The following is a 23,733-nucleotide window of genomic DNA, read 5'->3' on the forward strand; positions in this document are numbered from 1 at the left end:
ACACATACGCGCGCGCGCGCGAAAAATAAACTAAAATCTGCAAAGACGCACCATTTACACACAAAAGGAATAAAATATAAAAATCAACACACACAACTATGAAGCGCACAGAAAACACACACACACACAAAGATAAAATACAAACAAAATTCAAATTTGGCGCCGAACTCTCTGGTGAACAAATGAACACTATCTTGGTTGGGACACATAACAAACCACAATCACACTGTGTTCTGGTGAAGTGAAAAGTGTTTTGCTACGTTATTTGTGCATCACAACATCTCAGCATTATGCGGAGAATGGAAGTACCTGCCACACGAAAACGTAAGTAAAAACGAATATAGGTGCAAAAACATCACGAAAAACTGAATTACAATCTAGAAGATAGGCTAACTCCCAGCAAAAAATTTTCTCATCAACATCGATTGGTTGCAGATGACAAGCTACCTGTAGTAATTAACACACAAGTGATCCAGAAAATTCATGCACACCAAATGTAAAGGTATTTACAAAAAGAAACGATCTGTTGTTTGAACTAAAAATGCACATAATTTTATAATCATTTAACAAAATGTTCACATTGCAGAATAAATAAAAACGAAAACCCACTGATGATGGCACAGTGGTGCCGAAACATGTTTGGGTACTGAGAAAAATGGTGTTTTGCATAACTGGCGAACCTCACATCCAACAATAGTTGGATATAATCCTTATTTCTTAAACAGTGCTCATGTTAGATATCTTGTAATGTCTATGCAAGTCGAAACGAATTATCAACATATAGTCTATGAAACAAGCAATAAAGTAAACTACACTAATAGCCCAAACAATGAAGACGAAAAAAGGTCAAATGGGAGAAAAATTGCGTTTAGTTGCAAATTTTTGTGCAGTGAGCTTGGGGATGAGGGGAAATCTACAGGTCACCTTTTATCTTCCTCATGAACAGCTCGAAAACCGCAGCTGCTAGTGAAAATGTTTCCCGTACCAATTTAAAGTAAATTAAATTTCCTACAAATACACCCTACTTACTTTTCCTCTAGGGCTAATAATTTCCGCGAATATTATCGAAAATAGTGTAATATTGTTTTAATGTTATTTTGTTTGTTGTACTATATAGGTCACTGACAGTATCACACAAATTACACACTTCTTAGAGATTTTTTATGGCAACGTATTTCACATAAAAGCTCACTTAAGATTTTCAAATAAATCTAAATTGAAAATAACAGTACTATACAAACACGAGCTCATTAAAGTTATTTTGTCTACTTGCATTAGACAACGGGACAGGAAATCCTGGGCAGGTAGAGTCAGTCTGAACATTGAAAATCGAGCAGCGCCCGTGGTGGAGGAAGTTACCTTTCAGATGCGTTTATTATTATTATTAGTAACTCAAATCTGTATTCCATGTAGTTTTAACGCACTTTTTGGAAAATAAAGAGCCACTGGACACGCCTGCTCATTGCGCATCGAGTGATTCATAAGTCCCGCCGCTGACGGTTCATTATGACTTAGTGAAACGCTACATATACATCTACGTCTACATCTACATCATACTCCGCAAGCCACCTAATGGTGTGTGGTGGAGGGTACTTCCGGTACCATTATCCGATTCCTCCAACCCTGTTCCACTCGCGAATAGTGCGTGGGAAGAATGATTGTCGGTAATCCTCTGTATTGGCTCCAATTTCTCGTATTTTCTCCTCGTGGCCAATACGCGAGATGTATATGGGGAGAATTAATATGTCGTCCGACTCTTCCTGAAAAGTGCTGTCCCGAAATTTCAATAGTAAAGCTCTCCGTGATGCACAACGCCTCTCTCCTAACGCCTGCCGGTGAAGTTTGTTTATGATCTCCGTAACGCTCTCTGGCCCGTTAAACGATCCCGTGACGAAACGCGCCGCTCTTCGTTGGATCTTCTCCATCCCCTCTATCAGTCCTACCTGACAGGGATCCCAGACAGATGAACAATACTCAGGAAGCGAGCGAACAAGCGCCATACAAGTCCCTTCTTTCATGGATGAGTTACATTTCCGTAAGATTCTTCCGACGAATCTGAGTCTGGTGTCTGCTTTTCCCACTATCTGTTTTATGTGGTCATTCCACTTAAAGTCGCTCTGGATAGTTACACCTAAATATTTTACGGCAGACGCTGTCTCGAGCTGTTTGTCATCAATAGTGCAGCTGTACAGTAGTCGAATCTTTTCCTATGTATGCGCACTATGTTATATTTATTTACGTTCAGGTTCAACTGCCAGAGCCTGCACCATTCGTCAATTTTCTGCAGGTCTTTCTGCAAATTCTTCTTGTCTTCTGCCGTTGATACTTTTGTATAGAGGACTGCATCATCTGCGAATAGACTTAAAGAGCATCCGACGCTTTCTACTAGATCATTTATATATATTGTACACAGCAACGGTCCTATGACACTTCCCTGTGGTACTCCGGATATTACCTTTACATCTGTCGATTTAGTTCCGTTAATAGCGACGTGTTATATTCTATATACAAGAAAGTCTTGAATCCAATCTCAAGTCTGCTCCGATACTCCGTAAGCTCCTATTTTTTCCATTAAACGGCGATACGGGACGGTGTCAAACGCTTTACTGAAATCAAGGTACACAGCATCAACCTGAGCGCTGTTGCCTACTGCACTGTGGATCTCATGGAGGAACAGAGCGAGCTGAGTTTCGCAGGATCTCTGTTTGAGGAATCCATGTTGATTTTTATAGAGGAGATGTTCATTTTCCAAAAACTTCATAATTCTTGAGCGTAAAACATGTTGCATAATTCTACAGCTGTGGTTGCTCCTTGTGACGTAGTGATGAAGAGAGAGAGAGGATTCGTCTGTCCATTCTTCAGTTGGCAGACCTACGAAGTGCATGACCGCAAACTGATGACGCGCCTTCCCTCCCGCGTCGTCTTTCTACGTCTCCTACTGATCCTGTCACACCACCCTTGCACACTATTTACCACTGGTACATACGTTTAATATTTTTGATCTCCAGTTAACGATAAACATTAATTTTATATCATTAAAATACTATTTTTGATCACGTGCATCTTTCATACCCTCTGCAACCTTTTCTGTAGGAAATGTAATGTAGTTTAATTTGATACAGGAAACATTTTCACTAGAAAACTAGGTTTTTGATTTGTTCTTGAGAAACGTAAAATAGTGACCTATAAATGGCACCCCCCCGCCCCCCGCAACACACAGACACACACACACACACACACACACACACACACACACACACGTACCAATAATCGGAGTTTTTCGATGTGTTGTTCACAGCATTATCTCCTACCACTGCACAAGAATTTGTGACTGCACGAAATTTTCCCCTGATTTTCCTTCGTTGACTGGACTATAAACATTATTGCGAACAAAACTGTCGAGCCGGGCAGAATGCTCCCATAACTTACACATCCCGTCATCAGCAATAGCAAAGAAACTCAATTATTCGCTTTCAGCGTATGCGATGAGACTCATTTCAAGGCGTGACGGTGAAATAAAAACTATTTGTTGTGACTGTCTACAGTAGTATGGCGTTTAGATATCAACAGATGGGTGTCTTCAGTTTGTGCGAGATTTGCGGGAGGTGGAAATGAAGCGTGTGTGTAATAGGTCGCGCAGCTCAGTGGCTTGTGAAACATGTAGGAGAGCCAGGCACAGATTGAATCGATGTGCCAGATAACAGAGAGTTGATCGTTTAGACCATCCAATCTGTGCGTGGTTTTTGGCAATGTTTCAAAACGACGTAGACAAAAGACGGAGTTGTGAGACATCCGTATCAAAACATTGCACACAATTCCGGATAACGAACACAACATAGTTTAAACTGTTCACAGACAGACACTGTATACTACTTTCCTTTCGTCTTACATTAGATTAAGGAAAACATGGGAATGGTTTTAGACTCAGTTATAAAATTACAGCAAATCGAAAATGAACGAATGCCCAACCGACTCAGCGGGAACAACACATGTAAGTTCTCTGTCAATCTCTTTTACCCATTGGAATTTTAACTGTAAAATTTCTGAAACATAATCTCAGTATGGCATTGTTGCAGATTTGTGTTGTTTAATTTGTGAAGCCATGACTAATGGAGAGCGATTAGTGGCATGTGTTCAAATGTTCGAATGTGTGTGTATTCCTAAGGGACCAAACTGCTGGAGTCATGGGTCCCTATACTTACACACTACTTAAATTAACTTAAACTAACTTATGCTAAGAACAACACGCACACCCACGCTCCAGGGAGGATTAGAACCTCCGGCGGGAGGGATTTCAATCAGTGACACGGCGCCTTTTGTTTCATGCAGTATAAAATATAGGCTGCGTAGTAAAAGCAAGAAAACGTCTGCAGCCGTCCGTCAGTTAGTTGATCAGTCTCCAGTGATATCCATTCGCAAAGCAGCAGCTGAACTTCAAGTACTGGCTCAACAATGCATGACGATATTAAAAAATATTTGGAAATGAGAAGATTAAGAGTTGTGTTTATGAATTATCTGACAGTGACAGGGAACAGCTAGATGCAGCATGCTGTGATTTGCTGGTACAATTTCCGAATGTCGTGTCTTGCTGAAGGGTCCTCTCTTCTGATGAGTATGCGGTATGTCGTACAGAACAAACAAGGCTTTCTGGCCTAAAGGAAAATGCCTATTTGTGCAAGAATTAGACATGAATCCACCTCATGTTGTGATACGGGACAGTCTCTCATTTAGCTACCGCTAAACACATTTTTAAATAGGTGGGTTGACAAAAATTCTAATTTTTTCATGTTGCAAACATGTTTAATACTTCAGATCGAAGCCAACGGAATTATTAATAATGTGTGCTTCTAGCAGGATGGAGCTGCAGCCCGATTCAGGCGCATGTTTTCCTTGAGAAACAACGTAGAGACTCCTCGATTGGGCGTGGTTCAGAACTTCTCCGTTCTCATAGAGAAGTGTCCGTTCGAAGGCCGCACGGTCCGGACTCGCTATGCGAATCAGACAAAATCGCCATGAGCATTGAGGCAGTCATCCCACCGACGCACCAGATTCAAGATACACATTTGGTAAAACACCGTATCCTGCTGCATGAAGAATTCGGTAACCGCGTGCTACACATTCTCGTCCAACAGGAAATATCGACCCTTCAAAATGTTTTTTAAGGGACCGAAGCCATGATAATCGCATGAGGAGAGATGAAGGCTGTAGGGCGGGTGCTCAAGTGTCTTCCACTTGAATTGGCGCAGCTTCTACGTTACGAAAGTTTCGATACGAGGACGCGCGTCATCATGAAGCACAGTTTTCCAGGACACACCATTCCACAGCGGAGGTTTCCGACAGACATGCTGTCCCACACACTTTCTTTATTCTCCGATGGATTTCTACTGGTGTTCGTCATTCGGCGACCAATAAAAGAATAAAAGCACATTGGACCTGTTTCGACGCTTGTGATAATAACGCAGCCATAAATCACTTTCCGACATTTACAGCACGCACGACGAATGACACGAATGTCACACTAATCCCTTGCCTACATGTCGTTGCTCATACACTACTGCCCATTAAAATTGCTGCACCGCGAAGATGACGTGCTACAGACGTGAAATTTAACCGACAGGAAGAAGATGCTGTGATATGCAAATGATTAGCTTTTCAGAGCATTCACACAAGGTTGGCGCCGGTGGCGACACCTACAATGCGCTGACATGAGGAAAGTTTCCAACCGACTTCTCATACACAAACAGCAGTTGACCGGCGTTGCCTGGTGAAACGTTGTTGTGATGCCTCGTGTAAGGAGGAGAAATGCGTACCATCACGTTTCCGACTTTGATAAAGGTCGCATTGTAGCCTATCGCGATTGCAGTTTCTCGTATTGCGACATTGCTGCTCGCGTTGGTCGACGTCCAATGACTGTTAGCAGAATATGGAATCGGTGGGTTCAAGAGGGTATACGGAATGCCGTGCCAGATCCCAAAGGCCTCGTATCACTAGCAGTCGAGATGACAGGCATCTTATCCGCATGGGTGTAACGGATCGTGCAGCCACGTCACGATCCCTGAGTCAATAGATGGGGACGTTTGCAAGACAACAACCATCTGCACAAACAGCTCGACAACGTTTGCAGCAGCATGGACTAAAAGCTCAGAGACCGTGGTTGCGGTTACCCTTGACGCTGCATCACAGACAGGAGCGCCTGCGATGGCGTACTCAACGATGAACCTGGGTGCACGAATGGCAAAACGTCACTTTTTCGGATGAATTCAGGTTCTGTGTACAGCATCATGATGGTCGCATCCGTGTTTGGCGACATCGCGGTGAACGCACATTGGAAGCGTGTATTTGTCATCGCCTTACTGGCGTTATCATCTGGTGTGATGGAATGGGGTGCCATTGGTTACACGTCTCGGTCACCTCTTGTTCGCATTGACGGCACTTTGAACAGTGGACGTTACATTTCAGATGTATTACGACCCGTGGCTCTACCCTTCATTCGATCCCTGCGAAATCCTACATTTCAGCAGGTTAATGCACGACCGCCTGTTGCAGGTCCTGTACGGGCCTTTCTGGATACAGAAAATGTTCGACTGCTGTCCTCGTCAGCACATTCTCCAGATCTCACACCAATTGAAAACGTCTGGTCAATGGTGGCCGAGCAACTGGCTCGTCGTAATACGCCAGTCGCAACTCTTGATGAACTGTGGTATCGTGTTGAAGCTCCATGGGCAGCTGTTCAGCTGTACCTGTACACGCCATCCAAGCTGTGTTTGAGTCAATGGCGAGGCGTATCAAGGCCGTTATTACGGCCAGAGGTGGCTGTTCTGGGTACTGATTTCTCAGCATCTATGCACTCAAATTTCGTGAAAATGTAATCAGATGTCAGTTCTGATATAATATATTTGTCCAATGAATACCCGTTTATCATCTGCATTTCTTCTTGGTGTACCAATTTTAATGGCCAGTAGTGTATAACCACATTGGAGTCGCGCTACGTTGGATATACACTTACAGCAAGGCCCACAAACGCAAACTTATATTACAACAACACGTCGAAAACGGACCGAGCAATAAACGGAATTAAAAGTTTTCAGAAGTTTTAGAAACTTCATGCTGCTCTCTGTCAACGTGATACGTTTGCACTGGCCAGCCTATGACTGAAGACGTAACCCTAACTTGAACTTTGCACCACTGCTGAGACATGGTTTCGAATGTCGAATGACACTGATTTATATTTTAGCTGTGAGGTTAAAACACCAACGATAAACTCGAGAGGGTCAAATCAGAGATTCTCTAGAAACATTATTTTTCGTTCCCCTTTCCCCGAATGAAATACAGCTCGTATCGCAGGTCAAAAGGTTGCTGTGATTTTCCGTTTAGATATGAAAGTGCTGCGCGCGTGGCGTCTCATTTGCTTGCACCAAATAGAAAGCACGTTAGTGGCGATTCTGCAGATGAAACTGAAGCTGCGAAAGCAGAATGACGTCACAAATTGGTGAAAGCGACTCGTTTCCTGACTGGATCACTTTCTACGCCTGCAACTACAGTCCGCGCCCGCAATTTGCACAGAACTGGATTGATGTGTCTGTTGAACATCGGTGACGGTGAAGAGGTACTGTTTAGAGTACTGGACCAGTGTTCGACAACACCACTGCAATATCTACCATGTATATGACGCTGTCTTGTTTCCTGTCAAAAAACACTAATGAGAAATGACTCTAAATTAACAGCGGTTATGTATAGATAACACTTTCTCCACATTTAGTAATCTGAGCTTTACTTCCTCGCCTTGTTGTCCCCAGGAAGGAACACGTTGACGTCCCAGTTTCTCTTTAATCCCATTAACCTCGTTAGGGAATACGTTGACGTCCCAGTTTCTCTTTAATCCCCTTAACCTCGTTAAGTCTCTTGAATATTTACACTTATTTTTTCTATTAACAAACTACTTCCCAACCATCTGCAATAAAACCTCTTCAAGCTGCTCTCTTAGAACGTAATGCGATGAAAGATATGGTATTGATCACTTCACGTAAGGCAAACAACTGTGTTCTCTGAAATAAACTAGCTTTCTTACGCAGAAGAAACGCAAAGAGTAGCTTCTTCATTCACAGAAGAGATATTTTCCCTATTGATGTACAAAATTTATTCAAAAAGTAACGGGAATTTTGTTATTTCGTTTTTAAAAAGTCTCTGTACTGTGTTGAACATATGGGATATTTAGTTATCAATTATCAAATGAGTTAGTCTACATTAATGGTAGTACTGATGATTATTTATTTTGCATGACAATACATCACAGTATTTGCATTAAATATTGCTATGAGAACAGAATAAAGTGCTACAAAGTGTTAAAAATATTAATTTTACTTTTTGTTGTGTGTGATATAAGTGAAACAAGAGTTTACGAGTGGTACAAGCGTTCCGAAGAAGGCTGTAAAAACGTTGAAAATGAAGAGCACCTTCGACGCCTCCGCACATCATCAACCGATGAAATCTCGGAGAAAGTGAAAGAAATGAGTATGAGCGATCGCCGAACCGCCGTCAGAGAAATCGCCGATGGTGCTAGTGTACAAAGCGGCCATGTACTTATGGTGTACCGTCTCTTCTTTGCGTATGTACTTTTCGTTAATGAAGCCTGTTTCACTAGAGACGGAGTGCTCAATATGGCAGTAGTTTTGTATGAGCATTTGAGAGTTCCCACTCTACAGTTTTGAAGAGACATCAGTACTGATTCGCACTGAACGTTTAGGCTAGAATAGTTAGTGTTTCATGGTTAACAGACCCGCCCTTCCTGCTTTCCCGCTTAAAGTATATGGCTCGAACATGGAGCCCCATCTCATTTTACTTCTCTTGCTCGCGAACACCTGTGCCAGAGGATCCCTGAAAAGTGAACTGGTAAAGGTGATCCTGTTGCGTGGTCAATTCGCTCACCTGAACCGACCCCATTTGGTTTGTTTTTGGTCCTGATAGGACTGCAGTGACTTGTTGGAACGGGAACGAAAGCACTTTGTGCGATGGTACAGAACTTCACAGAAACCGAGGGACGTCACTTTGAACAGCTGTTCTGAATGTAGCATCTTTTGTAAGTAGTACATAGAAATAAAACTGTTGCAAAAAATGTCCACTTACCCGACCTCGGCAGGAGATAGAAGATAAATTACGCATTTTCTGATTTTCTTTATAACTTCCGACTCATCATTTCGTTCTAGCCGCGCAGGGACCGATGACCTAAGCAGTTTGGTCCCTTAAGATGGTACCACAAATTTACAAAACAAAATTTTTTCGTTCTAACTTTCGATTTATCATTTCCGCGTAAGAGATCCTACTTCGAACTTTCTTCGTCTGCCCTTTTCCGTCACGCCTGGTAATCACCACGGAAAGCCATGTATAGAGAGCCGGCCGCTGTGGCTGAGCGGTTCTAAGCGCTTCAGTCTGGAACCGCGCGACCGCTACGGTCGCAGTGTCGACTCCTGCCTCGGGCTTGAATGTGTGTGATGTCCTTAGGTTAGTTAGGTTTAAGTAGTTCTAAGTCTAGGGGACTGATGACCTCAGATGTTAATTCCCATAGCGCTCAGAGCCATTTGAATTCTGTAAAGAGAGAAAAAAAAAAGAACAGAAAACACATTTGCTGGTTTGTTCAATCTAGCACACTGACATTTTGTGCATCATACTGAAATGGTTTTATATGATCAAAAAATGACCAATATAGAGATATAAATTAGCTCTGTGATTTGACTATGACCGTTCGACGCGCAACGTTTTCACTTTCCGAAAGCTGCTGTTCGTTGCCCCTCGAATGCAAGGGTAGTCCGGCTACTAGTTTAGACAATGTTCTGTAAACGGCACTGACCCAGTTTTCTGTTTTTTAGCGCCTTGACCTTCTTTTGCACAACGGAGCACAATAAACCTTTTTATGACAATGAAAACAAAAGGTAATCTTTTTTATGCGGCGCACTTGTAACCTCGATAGTCATCCGGTGGTTAGAACGCCTAAGGCATTTTCTTCTGTCGCATTGCAAATGGCAGTACATTACACCGACGGTCTTGGCAGTCCATGATCTTCACTCTCGTGGTTTGATGATCGCTACAGCTTATTACTGTACATTGACGGACATCCATTTTAGAGCAAAGGAACAAACAACGCGCAAGATATGAATAACTGAAAGAACTTTATACGTCGAGGACATGTGAAACTCTTGGTAGTCTTATAGCAAAAACAACTTTTTTCCCATCACCTGTACGGAATATTGTGAGACAAAAATGGCGGCGTTTGAACAGGGCTGCTTTCACTTTACGAGCATTATATGCTTACTAAGAAAGTTTGTGTAAACGTTTCTGTAAGATAGTGGTAAATATTGTTAAGCTGCACCGGTGCTGATAAACCGATTATTGTAACGCACTAGTTGAAACTATGTCATCTGTGGGTGACAGCAGTCTCAAGTGACTAAACCATCTAATGTGACTTGGATGGCGTATGGCGGACAAAATTGAGGAAAACGTGACTTGTGTTGTTAATAACGCCATTCATTTAAAGGGCTCGACAGATGTACAGATCAAAAGAGAATTGTTCTAAATTTGTGCCCTCTCTGCACTGGGACTGATGACTATTCACTCTGCGTTAATTAGTTTAAATGTCGTCGTTGAAACGATGGGCGACCGCAGAAATGTATGAATGTGGGGATGGGGGGGGGGGGACAACAGTACAAAACTGCCATGGAGACATGGAGATATGTTATGCAATAATTGCTAAAGCCGTACTATTGACTCAATGCGATTATCTGATAATAATACAATTGTCTAAATGACCGGTTTAGCGAAAAGACGGGAAATCAGTTTTAGAAGTGGATCAGAATTCTACGCCTCTGGATGAAATTTGGATTTACCATCAAACTGCTGAGTCCAAGTAACAAAACCAAAGGAAAAGTCTCAGCATGGAAAAGGGTGACGACTTTTTTGTCGGGAACGACAGGTAATCAGCGTTCTATGATTCCTAAATTGTGTTACTGGTAGACAGCTCAAAGACAGATGTTTATCTAGTTCCTGTTGGTTAAATTTGAAATATATTTCATACTTCTCTAACGTATACATCAAAAAGATGTAATTTTTTTGTCTACAAATATATATTCCTTGATATTTTGCTCAAGGTCGATATTACTTCAGAGATATCAACGAAATTTTTCAACCGCTCTTTGCCTTGACGTCTCATGAAACCAGGAATACAGTGACGTAAATGACAAAACGATAAAAGCAATTTTTAATTGAGTCTACGGTATAATTTAGCTTTCAGTGATTTTAGAGCGACAAACTGACAGTGTAACTATCACAATGTCTCTGCGATAGTCATCAGACTACAGTAATATTCACACGAACAGAAAGCAAAACTGAAAAGTTACTGAGAAAAGGTCAAATAGCATGATCCGGAATAAAAACAATAAAGAAATATTCGTAGCACTTGAGAATCTTCAGAGAGTCTTCAACAATGCAGAGTGGAATGAAATGTTCGAAACGTTGAAAACATTGGTGATAAATCACATAAAAATTAAAAGGGGGCAATGAAAGTGGAACACCAAGATTTTTAAGTGTGCGTTAGGAAGCCAATACGTAGCTTGGACGCCTCAACGCAGAAGTCTTCAATCCAGTTATGTGCCAACTGAAATGCTTACTGGGAATCCATAGACACCGCAGTTGGAAACTACCCCCTAACCTTCCACCAACCTGATGATATCACCAATGCCACAGTCTTCCTCCAACAGATTTGGTCAGATGCCATCTCCGCATATATCGCTATTAAAGCCATATATCCTGAACACTCCATTCTCCCACCACAAGCTGTCTTCCTTCTCTATGAATCCCGTATTTTGTATCACTCCTTCTTCTGGGCTCGTGACAGGATACACTTAAACGCCGCCAGCAATTACAGGAACACACCAGAAATTTACTCAATGCCACCAAACGCCGGGTCTGGAGCCAGACATGCAATAGACTCAATGCTACACTCTCATTTAACTCTCTCAAGTACTGGAGAGCATTCCACTGAATTACTGGCACCCATGCCCTCCCTCAGTACCCGATCCTTCACAACTATCTTCCCTTAGTTGACGACCTGAGTGAAGCCAATCACTTTGCACCCTATCTCTCTGACATCTTCACTATCCCTGACGACCCCCAGTTTAACTACTCCCAATTCCCTGCTGTCCATAAACACACAGATATCACAGATATTTGGTACTTGAATAACGCATCAGAAAGAGAATTAAGAACCTCAATCACAGCACGGGACATAAAAGAAGTACTTCACAGAAAATGGAAGTACTTCTCAGAAAATGCAACACATCCCCTGGTCATCGCCGTCTATCGCCATCTCAAAGAATGCCCTATCTCCTTTCTCATCACCCCTGCAGCCCTGTATAACACTATCCTCTCCATCAGCTGCTATCCCGACCTGTGGAAAACCTCCAAAATCCTGCTTTTACGCAAACCAAACAAAGCGCCCACTGATACCTTTTCCTACCGCTCCATCTGCATCACCTCAGTGTTTAGCAAGATCTTTGAATCGATCCTCTCTTGTCGCATCTGTTGCCTTCTGCAACAACCACCGATTCCTATTACCTAGTGTCACGTCTGTTTCTCCTTCTCTATTAATGATCAACTCTTGAATCTCACCCACAACCTATCCCAACAGCTCAATTGCCAATGCGCCATCTTTGTCTCCCTTAGCCTAGCGAAAGCATATGACTGCGTACGGCATTCCGTACTCCTTTCCAAATTCGACTTCTGCACTTCCCATCAAGTGTGCCTCTCTTATGGCGTCCTTCCTCTCCAGTCGCCCATCTTACGTCATTATTAACAACACCAATTCCCTCACCTTCCACACCACTGCAGAAGTGCCCCAAAGTTCCATTCTCTCCCCTTTCTTAACCTTTTATACACTGCTAATATGTCCAGACCACCTCCTCCCATCCAACTCCTTCAGTACACTGATGATACCACTTTCCACACTTTCTATCCTATGCTCCTTAAATCCCAACGATCCGTCCAAAAATTCATCTTAATCGGTTTACCCCTCGGTGCAGCGAGTAGCTTCTTAAAATTAACCTTTCCAAAACACAGGCAATAGTTATCAGATGCAACCACTCGCATCTTTTCTCCATGACTTCTACCTCACCATTTACTGCCACCACAATCAGCTAACTAACACACTAAAACATCTTGGGCTAACCTTCGACCAGCGACTAACGTGAAAACCTCACCCACTAATCATCCAACAAAAAGCCCACAACAGACTAAAACAACTAAAACTATTAATTGGCCGAAACTGGAACTTCACCCATCCACTGTCCTTCACACATGCAAATCCCTGATCCACCCCATCCTCTGCTACGAAAATGTTGCGTGGATCTCCTACCCTACAAAGTTCTATAAGTCCATTTGGACTCTCGAACATCATGCTCTCCACTTCACTTTCTGCATCTGCTTTCCTTCCGCCAGGGAGATCCTTTACGAACTCATCAAATTCCCGCATTTCCTCGCTCACATTGAACACCTCCGCATAACCTACACCATCTGTACACTTGATTCCAACAGTCATATTGTGTCCCGTCTCCTTTCTGATCCTAATGTGCAGCTGCGTCTCTACCTGCACATTCCACCAAACCTATACTTGCATACCCTCCGCATCCTCTCCCAAAAGTAATTTCAACCATCTCCCTCTCGCAGACCACGAGGTCGGCCCCAACATATACCTGTCCTACCAACTCTGAGTCCAATTTCCCCTCCCTGGCCGCCCTAAGGGCTCCTGCCTCCTCCTCTCCCCGTTCCACACCTCCTCTCTTCCCTTCCTATTTGCCCCCATCTCCTTTTCCTCTCAAATCTACGAGGGTTGTCCAGAAAGTAAGTTCCGATCGGTCGCGAAATGGAAACCACAGTGAAAAACAGAAACGTTTTCAGAATGAGATTTTCACTCTGCAGCGGGGTGTGCGCTGATATGAAACTTCCTGGCAGATTAAAACTGTGTGCCGGACCGAGACTCGAAGTCGGGACCTTTGCAGGAGAGCTTCTGTAAAGTTTGGAAGGTAGGAGACGAGGTACTGGCAGACGTAAAGCTGTGAGGACGGGGCGTGAGTCGTGCATGGGTAGCTCAGTTGGTAGAGCACTTGCCCGCGAAAGGCAAAGTTCCCGAGTTCGAGTCTCGGTCCGGCACACAGTTTTAATCTGCTAGGAAGTTTCATGTCAGCGCACACTCCGCTGCAGAGTGAAAATCACACTCTGGAAACATCCCCCAGGCTGTGGCTAAGCCATGTCTCCGCAATATCCTTTCTTTCTGGAGTGCTAGTTCTGCAAGGTTCGCAGGAGAGCTTCTGTAAAGTTTGGAAGGTAGGAGACGAGGTACTGGCAGACGTAAAGCTGTGAGGACGGGGCGTGAGTCGTGCTTGGGTAGCTCAGTTGGTAGAGCACTTGCCCGCGAGAGGCAAAGTTCCCGAGTTCGAGTCTCGGTCCGGCACACAGTTTTAATCTGCCAGTAAGTTTCAGAATCGTTTTGTTTGCAACAGTTAGGTACACCTTCGACCTACTTCTCTACATAGTCGCCGCTCCAACTTCGAGTTTTGTCATGGAGTTGTATCAACTTTCCAATATCCTCGTCATAGAAAGCAGCCGCCTGTGCTTTCGGCCAGTTATCTGCACTGGTCTGCAGCTCGTTGTCTGTGGAAAAATTTTGTCTTCATAGCCAGCCGTTCTTGTGAGCAGAGATGAGACTCAGGGGGAGCTAGTTACTGACTCTATTGGGATGATCAAACACTTCTCATCAGGAAGGCTGCAGGAGCGTTTCAATGCCCCTGCAGTGAGCGGGCGAGAATTGGCATGAGGAAGGAACTGCTCGACAGTTGTGTTATGTGGGCTGCGTGATACAGGCGAAATCTCTAACCAGGCCCTCATACTTGGCGGAAGACGCTACTCCCTACGCGTCTTTACGTGCTCACTGTTCACTCAAAACTGAAAATAGCGACGCGACACGATCGACGGACATACTAGAGACTCTGCCCAACACATCTGTGCAAAGCTTTACCAGATTTTCCCAGTGGTTTTCATTTCGCGACCGATCGGAACTTGCTTTCTGGACAACCCTCGTATAAATCCCAATGCCAGCTGGCCCTCTCTCCTTGTTCTCCCCAGTTCTCATTCCTCATCACCACCACTCTTCATTCTCCCTCTGTACCCGCCCTTCCTTTCCCCTACAGTCTAGTGTCTGAGGGCAGGGACAGTTTTAGTCAAAGTGAACAGTGCTGCGTTTTTAATGGTCGGTGTATCTTCTATCATGTTCAGAGTTTCATTTTCAACTGGCTTTTCTTCAAGTGTTAAGTGTTCTTCAAGTGTTTCTGAAGTGATTATAACTGTGTTCTCTGTCCACACTTTTATCACTATTCTCAAACATTTCATCAAGACAGCTTTATATTACTTATTTTCTCCAGTTAACTTCGCCATTTAAAACGATTTTAATTCACAGTACTGATGTCTTTTCGCTTTGTTTTTGTTTTATAATCTACGTTAGAGACGTATTCAACTGGCTGCAAGAGCAAGTTGTTTGTACCGCTCCTAGCCCCTCGCCCCCCCCCCCCCCTTCCACTTCGCCAACATGGGGCGAGTGGGGATGAAATAACAGAAAAAATGAGCTAGGAAAAACGAATTTATTGAGTCTGCTTTGTGATTCTCTAATAAGGATTTGTCGAATACATGTCACGCAAAAGCGTTACTGTATTGCGTTCCAAAGCTTAATCGACATAATGTTTTGGCTCATCAGTGTATATCGGCGGTGATTTTTAAAGGAATTTCCTGGTATTCAACTGAAAAAAACCTGGAAAACCATGGAACATACAGGGAAGGGAAAAAAATCGCAGCAGCAAGAAGAAGCTGTGCAACGTAAACGAAAGTTGGTAGGCGTCTTTCTACATATGAAAGATGGCGTCTATTCAAATTTCGCAACAAACGTGGAACAGTGGCGTTAGTAGACCGCTATGAGGATGCAAATCAGCTTTGCTTTAAATAAACGCTATAGCGGTCATGAACGTTACTTACCTTTGAGACTGGACGTGATGAGTTGACGTTAGTCAAGAATGCCTTTAAGGAGACGAAGGCGCCATTATCAACACCTCACTGAATTTGAACGAGATATTGTAGCAAGACTACGAGAAGCTGGATGTTCTTTCTGCGATACTGCAGAAAACATTGACAGAAATGTTACCACTCTACGTGATTGCTGGCAGCACAAGTTGCACGGTCGCAAGCAGACCGGGTTCACAACGGTCACATGGCACTACCATCGTGTTCGGCGTATAGCTCTGTCTTATCATACTGCATCTGCAGCAGCATTAAAGCAGTCATAGGCACCACAGTGACACAAAGAACTGTTAAAAATCGAGTACTTCGAGAACAGCTCCGAGCCAGATGCCCCTTACTATGCATTCCACCGACCCCAAACCACCACCATTTGTTACTACAGTGGTGTCGAGTAAGAGCTCATGGGAGGTCAGGGTGGATGTCTGTTGTGTTTTCTGATGAAAGCTGGTTCTGCCTCAGTGCCAGTGATGGCCTTGAGTTGAGTAGAAGAAGGCTAGTTGAGGGCCTGCAACCAACCTGTCTACATGCTAGACACACTCGATCTAAACCTTGAGTTATGATCTGGAGTGCAGTTTCGTATGACAGCAAGAGCATTCTCGTGGTTATCGCACGCGCCAGCCGCTGTGGTCGAGCGGTTCTAGGCGCTTGTGTCCGCAACCGCGCTGCTGCTAGGGTCGCAGGTTCGAATCCTGCCTCGGGCATCGATGTGTGTGATGTCTTAGGTTAGTTAGGTTTACTCAGTTCTAAGTCTAGGGGACTGAAGACCTCAAATGTTAAGTCCCATAGTGCTTAGAGCCATTTGACTAATTTTTTATCGGACGCACGCAGACTGCAAATTTGTACGTCAGTCTAGTGATTCGACCTGTTCTGTTCCCATTCACGAACAGCATTCCAGGGGGTGTTTCTACAATAAGATAACGCTCGCTCACATTCTGCTGTTTTAACCCAACCTGCTCTACAGATTGGGGGTATGTTGCCTTGTTCTACACTATCACCAGATCTGTCTCCTGTAGAGAATATACGAGACACTATCGAACGATAACTCCAGCGCCATCCAGAACGTGCATTAACCGTCCCTATATAGACCGACCAAGTGCAACTGACGTGGAACTCCATCCCACAAACTGACATCCGTCATCTGTACAACACAATGGATGCACGTTTGCATGCTTGCATTCAACATTCTGGCGGTTACACCGATTATGAATGTACCAATATTTCACATTTGCAATGCCTTATCTCGCACTTTTATTAACCCGTAATCTTGCAGCGTTAATTACTTAAATATGTTATCTAGACTCATGTATTTCCGAAATTTCATTACTCTAAATTAATTATTTTTTGATGTTGTGATTCTTTTCCTTCAGTCTATAAGTAAGGTTGGTTGGTTGGGGATGGAACCACATTCTCCATCTACATCTATACACTGGCTGCTGCAGTGCAGTACATGGAAGAGAGTACTTCCCATTGTACCACTTATTAGGACTTCTTCACGTTTCATCCGTTTATGAAGCGCGGGAAGGATTATTGCTTATAATTGCTTGTCTTCATGATCTGTATAGGAGCGATACGTAGGGTATTGTAGCACTTTCGAAGAGTCCTACGATTACAACACTCCATTTACATTGCATCCACTTCTTATGAATACACAAGTTGTGAAATTTCTCTCATTCTGCAACGTGAGCGAAGGAGGAAGTATCAGACTCCTCCACTTTCTGCGCGGTTGTTTTCTAATGATAACGAAACGACGACATAGGCGACCCGTGGAGGGCAGCTAAAAGTTATCGCGAAATATTGTTTGCTCTAGAAATCAGTGATTATTTAGAACAGCTACGGACACTAGTGTGCGTGATTTTCTCGGTTGAACGAATGAAGATCTTTTCATTCGATTTCTAAATAATGAAACACACTGTTTTTTGGTGTCAAGCCGATCAATAACTTCTGTTTTATGCACATTATAACAATAAAGAGCTGCTAGCGGTGTCTTAACATGTGCTCGCTGCCTGGGCAGTCAACTACATTTCACTTACGGTTACCGACAAGGTCAGTTGACAAAACAGAGGATGTTTCAAAAAGATTCATCCGATTTCACTAGACTATATCTTGTACATCAGTGAAGGTGGAAACATGAGGTGAATTTCTACCTACTCATGAAAACCGAAAGTTTACTTTGCGGCCTGCTATGAGCTGCTGGTTCATATGTTTGCCGGCAGAGGTCTCCCTGGTATCGCAGTACTCCCACTCGTTCATTCAGTTTCAATACATTGTTTATACGTATAAGAAGAAATCCACTGGTCATTCCCGTGTTTTCATTCAAGACATAGAGCGAACTCAACGAATTTTTGCTTGTAGTTCACAGAAGTCCACTCATCGCACTATACGAGCGGTACCCATTTGTCCTGCAAGGTTCGGTCTTGGGTCCTCTGCTGTTCTTAATATATGTTAATGACTTCCCATTCTATATTCACGAAGACACAAAGCTGATACTTTTTGCCGATGATACAAGTATAGCTATCACAACCAACAGACAAAAATTAACTGGTGAAATTGTAAACGATGTTTTTGAGAAAATCATTAAGTGGTTCTCTGCAAATGGGCTCTCATTGAACTTTGACAAAACACAGTACATACAGTTCCACACAGTAAATGGAATGACACCATTAATAAATATAGACTTCTATCAGAAATCGGTAGCTAAGGTAGAATATTCAAAATTTCTAGGTGTATGCATTGATGAGGGGTTGAACTGGAAAAAACACACTGAAGATCTGATGAAACGCTTGAGTTCAGCTACTTATGCTATTAGGGTCATTGCAAATTTTGGTGATATACATCTCAGTAAATTAGCTTACCACGCCTATTTTCATTCTCTGCTTTCGTATGGCATCATATTCTGGGGTAACTCATCATTGAGTAAAAGAGTGTTCATTGCACAAAAGTGTGTAATCAGATAAATTTCTGGAGCTCATCCAAGATCATCCTGCAGATACTTATTTAAAGAGCTAGAGATCTTCACTGTAGCCTCACAATATATATATATTCACTTATGAAATTTGTTATTAACAATCCGAACGAATTCAAAAGTAATAGCAGCGTACATGGCCACAATACTAAGAGAAAGGATGATCTTCACTACTCAAGGTTAAATCTAACTTTGGCTCAGAAGGGGGTAAATTATGCTGCCACAAAAGTCTTTGGTCACTTACCTAATACCATCAAAAGTCTGACAGATAGCCATATAGCATTTAAAAGGAAATTAAAAGAATTTCTTAATGGCAACTCCTTCTACTCATTAGATGAATTTTTGGATACACATTCCTGGAAATTGAAATAAGAACACCGTGAATTCATTGTCCCAGGAAGGGGAAACTTTATTGACACATTCCTGGGGTCAGATACATCACATGATCACACTGACAGAACCACAGGCACATAGACACAGGCAACAGAGCATGCACAATGTCGGCACTAGTACAGTGTATATCCACCTTTCGCAGCAATGCAGGCTGCTATTCTCCCATGGAGACGATCGTAGAGATGCTGGATGTAGTCCTGTGGAACGGCTTGCCATGCCATTTCCACCTGGCGCCTCAGTTGGACCAGCGTTCGTGCTGGACGTGCAGACCGCGTGAGACGACGCTTCATCCAGTCCCAAACATGCTCAATGGGGGACAGATCCGGAGATCTTGCTGGCCAGGGTAGTTGACTTACACCTTCTAGAGCACGTTGGGTGGCACGGGATACATGCGGACGTGCATTGTCCTGTTGGAACAGCAAGTTCCCTTGCCGGTCTAGGAATGGTAGAACGATGGGTTCGATGACGGTTTGGATGTACCGTGCACTATTCAGTGTCCCCTCGACGATCACCAGTGGTGTACGGCCAGTGTAGGAGATCGCTCCCCACACCATGATGCCGGGTGTTGGCCCTGTGTGCCTCGGTCGTATGCAGTCCTGATTGTGGCGCTCACCTGCACGGCGCCAAACACGCATACGACCATCATTGGCACCAAGGCAGAAGCGACTCTCATCGCTGAAGACGACACGTCTCCATTCGTCCCTCCATTCACGCCTGTCGCGACACCACTGGAGGCGGGCTGCACGATGTTGGGGCGTGAGCGGGAGACGGCCTAACGGTGTGCGGGACCGTAGCCCAGCTTCATGGAGACGGTTGCGAATGGTCCTCGCCGATACCCCAGGAGCAACAGTGTCCCTAATTTGCTGGGAAGTGGCGGTGCGGTCCCCTACGGCACTGCGTAGGATCCTACGGTCTTGGCGTGCATCCGTGCGTCGCTGCGGTCCGGTCCCAGGTCGACGGGCACGTGCACCTTCCGCCGACCACTGGCGACAACATCGATGTACTGTGGAGATCTCACGCCCCACGTGTTGAGCAATTCGGCGGTACGTCCACCCGGCCTCCCGCATGCCCACTATACGCCCTCGCTCAAAGTCCGTCAACTGCACATACGGTTCACGTCCACGCTGTCGCGGCATGCTACCAGTGTTAAAGACTGCGATGGAGCTCCGTATGCCACGGCAAACTGGCTGACACTGACGGCGGCGGTGCACAAATGCTGCGCAGCTAGCGCCATTCGACGGCCAACACCGCGGTTCCTGGTGTGTCCGCTGTGCCGTGCGTGTGATCATTGCTTGTACAGCCCTCTCGCTGTGTCCGGAGCAAGTATGGTGGGTCTGACACACCGGTGTCAATGTGTTCTTTTTTCCATTTCCAGGAGTGTAGTAAGTGGGTAATCTCCCAAACCGCAACAAAAAAAATTGTCATGTAATATTTTGTGTAATGTAATATCTAGTATAGACACCTTTTATTAACCAGACACGTTCCACATCGTTACGAAGTGTGGTATTCATGATCTATGGAACAAGTACTAACCTAACCTAATCTAATCTCTAATCCTGCGTCTGTTTCGCATGTTTTGCGGCGACGCGACGTTTGTGTTTCAAATAATACAGCGTTCATTTGCCTCAGGCCATTCATAATAGTGATAAACAACAACGCTTAGTGCGCATTTTAACAGACAGTTACAGGAATCACGTACCTGAATAGGCTGGAGATCTGGCTTTTTCCACAATTGCGACAACATGTCGTAAATGTCATTTTTCAATAGAACAGAAGTGCCATCGCACTGGCACCATCATGTAAGAGCATTTTTTAAATATTAGCTGCCTCAACGATGTATCGCCTGTTGATATACCACTCTGGTCTATGAATCTCAGTGAGTACTCCTTTTCTCACATTTCCAACAATCAAAATGCCGAGGCACGGGTTAAATATATTCTCCTGTGAAGAGCTGTGTAAGTGTCAAAATTGTATATTTTTAATGTATATTAATTCAAATTATAAATATAATTATTTACAGTCAAAGCATTGCTCCTTTGTCAGTTTGCACAGGGCCGGATCGATATAACATTTTTCCACACAAGCGGCTTATCATCCCCCGCAACCAGCCACACAATTTTACCGGTGTTATTCTTCGCTACTATTTGTGATACGTGTTTTATACAAACCTTCGCGCCTTAAACCGGTCTTGTGAGATTATTCATGAGTGTTGATGCTGAGCCAGTATATTCATGATGATGAAGGAGCGTAGGGGACGATGCAGCAGAACCGCACAGCTGTACTAGGCAAGGTGATGAAGACGACACAACAACACCTAGTCATCTCGAAGCAGAGAAAATCCGTGGTACCGCCAGGAATCGAAGGCGAGACCACGTGCGCGGGAAGCGAGAACGCTACCGCAAGACCACGAGCTGCGGGCAATATACTACATTTTGAATTTTTATGTTAAAACGCGGTGAGATGTGTGAAGGAGGTTGCTTCGAATCTCAGATGTTGACCGTACTGTTTGAGTGTAATTAGTAAAGAATTTGAAAAAAATAAGTTGGAGAGCTGAGTACCGATTACAAGGTGTGTGTTTCTCCGAGGTGGTGAATAGACGGAATACGATGCACGTATTGGTTCCACGAAATGTAACGACTTTATTAAACATGAATGATCGCAGGACACGAGACACATGGGTTATCCCAGGCAATTCAAAACGACCTAGCCAAGACCAGGAATAAAACAAAAGGCAATAAACACACATAATATTCTTAGTGCTCAATTTCGCTTGCAAGTCGATATGGCTACAAAGGCAACATCTGAAAAGGGAAAAATCTAATTTTTGTTATAGTACTTGTAAAACTCACGAAGACATATAGGAGTTGCTCTGATTTTTGTTTCATTCCTTTTGAGTAAATAGTGTAGGTTGGAGACGGCTAGCGCATTGGTGGGGTTTTAAGATTTGATGGTATGACGCAACCTAATTTTGACCGATTTTGTATCTGTATCGATATTTCTATGTAAATTTCTAGCATTGCTTATGTATAATGTTGTATCTGTCATGGAAATTCTTTGACTATGCATACATGTTTCAGTTATGTGAATTTTTGAAAGATTTTTTTTTAATTATGCTTGTGAATTTAAATGACTACTGAAATGATTGTTATGTAATGTACTATAAATGACTTGGTCCATAAGTAGGGAACGTTGGGTTACATGTAAAAGATGTGGGGTAGCCCCGCAGCTACGGGAGTAGTCTGGTGGAGTGAAAAAGGTGTGGTTGGCGTGCAAGTGGCAACTCGTCCTTCGTGACGGGTCAGGAGTCTGGGCTGAGCAGTGCTGTGGTTAACACCTCGCTAGCAGCAGCGGATCATAGTGGCTCATATTCCAGGAGTTTTGAGGCCAGCAGAGCTTGAGGGTAGTATTTATGGGCCTCGGATGCTGAATTTCGTGATACCTTTATCATGGCATGGTTTTTTGGGCCTATAAAAACATTATTTCGACACCGAGAAGACCAGTAATAAGGGCTACTGCGTCGCCGACAGGTTAATAGCCACTGCAAATTGCGCACCAGTACCACCAGCCTTCCACTAAACAGTTTTGTATTTGGCACTCTGTAAATGGACCAGATATTTGTGAAAGTTCCTTGATTTTGATAATAGTCTTGGTGTTACTAAAAACTCTATGTTACACCCGTGAATATCCCAAATCACAAGACTGGAGAGGATTCCTATCCTAGTGAATTTAATTCAGTGTCCTAATTTATTAAGGAAAAGTGGCTGAACTTGAATGTAGCGTTGTGCTGTCATTTGCACCGCCAATTATAATTCTGAGCAGGTCAAAAGACTGCTTATGAAATAACATTTGTTATTTAAAGAGTTGTAGTTTGTTGTGCTTCACTTAACTAACAATTAAAAATAAGAATACTTACATTTTTTCAAGCACATTCGTGTAGTTTTGTTAATGAGCTCGCTTCTTCCAACCATGAAAGTTTAAGGGTCCTCATGTACAGTCATAGACATAAAAACTGACCGCCGGCCGGCCGCCACAGAGACTAAGTCCGAGTGGTTCACTTAAGGTGGCCAATAAAACTAACTGCCCCTGACAATTCCAAGTCCGGCCATCTGCACAATCTGGCAACACTGTAAAATGTGGAAGTGTTAGGAGGAAGTGTTGTCTACTTCCGAGATGTCCTCAAGCTGTGTGAACCCGTGGTCTAGTAGTTCATGTTCAGAACAGAGAGAAGGCCCTGTTCGTCAGCTGTCACCTGCAACTGTGGCGACGAAGTC

This window comes from Schistocerca nitens, chromosome 1, assembly GCF_023898315.1.
Source record: "Schistocerca nitens isolate TAMUIC-IGC-003100 chromosome 1, iqSchNite1.1, whole genome shotgun sequence".
In the NCBI taxonomy this organism is placed as follows: Eukaryota; Metazoa; Arthropoda; class Insecta; order Orthoptera; family Acrididae; genus Schistocerca; species Schistocerca nitens.